Genomic DNA, 2,773 nt, shown 5'->3' with positions numbered 1-2,773 from the left:
GAATTCTGAGATCCTTCGATTGTTAGACTCGGAATTTTCGAATTTTTAAGATTTAGAGAGACTGAATTTTGGAAATTCTGAAATTCCTAGATTCCTGGTTGCTTAGATTCTGAAATTTCAGGATTTTGGGTTCCAGAAGTTTTAAAAATCTGAGATTCTGCAGATTTCATATTCTTAGATTTTCAGGTTTTTAGATTCTGAAATCCTAAGAAATTCAACAATTCTAGAAATCCAAGATTCTGAAATTTTGAGATTTTCAGATTCTGGGACTCATTGATTCGTACATTCTGGGAATCTTGGATTTTCAGATTCTTAGATTTTGAGATTCTAAACTTTTTAGACTCTCAATTTTAGAATTTTTGAGATTCTGAAATTCTCAAGATCTTGAAATTCTAAGATTCCGAGATTCTCAAATTCCTAGATTCCTGAATTCTAGGATTCCTAGATTCTTGGATTCTAAGATTCTAAGGATTTCGAAATTCTCAAGATCTTAAAAATCTAAAATTCTGAGATTTTCAGATTACTATAATCCTAGATTCTTGGATTCTAAGATTTTCAAATTCTAAGATTCCTGGATTTTGAAATTCCGAGATTCTCAGTTTTTAAGATTCTGAGGTTCTGGGATTCCTAGATTCTGAGATTCTAACATCCTGGAATTCCAGGATTCTTAGATTCTAGAATTTGGAGATTTCAAGGTTCTAAGATTCTTAAACTCCTGGATTCTGGGATTTTCAGATTCTGAAATTCTGGGATTCTAAAATTCCTAAATTCTCAGATTTTGGGATTCTGGGATTCTCAATTCCTAGATTCTAAAATTCTGGAATTTCGAGAATCCGAAGATTCTGAATTTCTAGGTTCCTGAATCCCTAAATTCTCAAGTTTCTGAAGTTCTAAGTTTCCGAAGTTCCGAATTCTTGGGTTACGGATATTCTAATATTCCGAGTTTCTGAGATTCTGAAGTTGCGGAATTCTAAAAATCCGAGGCTCTGGAATTATGAGATTTTCAGATTCTTAAAAAATCAGACCATAAGAATCACCTGATTTTCCGAAATTTCTTATTGCTAACACAGCAAAAAAAGAAAGTGATTCGGCCAGAACGTTAACGGCTAGCAATAAGAGAACATTGTGACAACGAATCATTGATAAGAAATGATAAGAGCATTACTAGGCATCGAAAGGAAGAGAGAGAGAGAGAGAGAGAGAGAGAGAGAGTAGGTGGACTTGAGAGACGCAGACATTGGCTTAAAAAAAGGAAAAAAATCGGCGAGGAAAATTTTCAATATTTGGGGATTTTTTGAAAATTCATTAGACACGGCCTCGCGGAAGGGAACCTAGATTTAAAAACTGGAAAGCGCGCCAATTTTGGACGCGTTGCGCGGTCGCGTCGCGGCTTTTCGGTGAGTAGCGACTCAACAACGCTTAACTTCACGTTTTTTTCAAAACATGTTTTGAAATTTTCGAATCTGGCACGCAGCCAACTTTTGTGTGCGACGAAGCGCGCGTTTTTCAGGTTCCCAACCGCGATGCCGTGATTAGAATCATATTTTGTAAAATAGGAACATCGGAACATTGAATTTTTAGGAAAATTTCAATTTTTGGAAATTGGATTTTTTGGGAAAATTCAATTTTTTCCATTGAATATCTTTTTATCAATTAATTAAAGAACAGCAGAGCAAGAAGACAAGTGGAAAACACCCAGAAAAATAGGAAAAAAAAAATGTTTTGGCGGAGAATTCAAATTTTCGAAAAAAAAAAGGTTTTCAAGAAATTTGAGAAAATGCGCTCTAATGCTAAAAGCCAAATTCGTTTTTTTTTCAAAAATTTGGAATCTTAAACGCTATAATACATTGAATTTTCCTATTAAAAATTCGCTGAGAACTCTCAAAAATTCTTTAAAATCTAATTTTTTGAAAATTCCAAAAAAAATATGGAAAAAAAGAGAATTTTCTAGAAAAAAAAAACAGAAAACAGGACGAAAAAAAGGACCTTGTGTGCATATAAAAAAGAGGAAAAAAATAGGGAAAAATCTAGAAAAAATGGGGGAAAAATGGGGAAATTTGGGGAAAATTCGACTGATTTTTGGAATTTTTTGGCTCAAAATCGATGGTTTTAGGCTCAAAATCGAGGTTTTTAGGCTCAAAATATGCTTACCGTAAAACCTCTAATAGAACGACACCCGGATCGTCCACTTTGAGCCTATATATCTCATTTTCTTTTGAAAGATATCAAAAAGTGGTTAACTAGTAAAATGTAAATTCGTGTTTTCGGGTGTTTTAATGCTGAAAATTAAGACTTTCAAGCTGTTGTTGAGTCAAAAATCGGTTTTTGAAAGGTTTTTTTGGTTCAAAATGAGCAATTTTTGAGCCGAAAAGCCTGAAAATTTGGCTTTTTTAATGCTGAAAATTTGGAATTTTCAGCTGTTTTTAATCCTTAAAAAAATTGAAAAAAAGCTAATGTTTCAGTTAAAAAAGTGCTTTTTTGACCCAAAAAATCCAAAAAAAGCTGATTTTTCATTTTAAAATACCGTAAAACCTCTAATAGAACGACACCCGGATCGTCCACTTTGAGCCTATATATCTCATTTTCTGTGAAAGATATCAAAAAGTGGCTAACTAGTAAAATGTTGCTGATATCCTGATAAACATTTTACTAGTTAACCACTTTTTGATATGTTGCTGATATCCTGATAAACATTTTACTAGTTAACCACTTTTTGATATGTTGCTGATATCCTGATAAACATTTTACTAGTTAACCACTTTTTGATATGTTG

Source organism: Caenorhabditis briggsae (genome assembly GCF_000004555.2).
Source record: "Caenorhabditis briggsae complete genome, chrIV, whole genome shotgun sequence".
Classification (NCBI taxonomy): Eukaryota; Metazoa; Nematoda; class Chromadorea; order Rhabditida; family Rhabditidae; genus Caenorhabditis; species Caenorhabditis briggsae.
Note: the sequence above shows the minus strand (reverse complement) of the source record.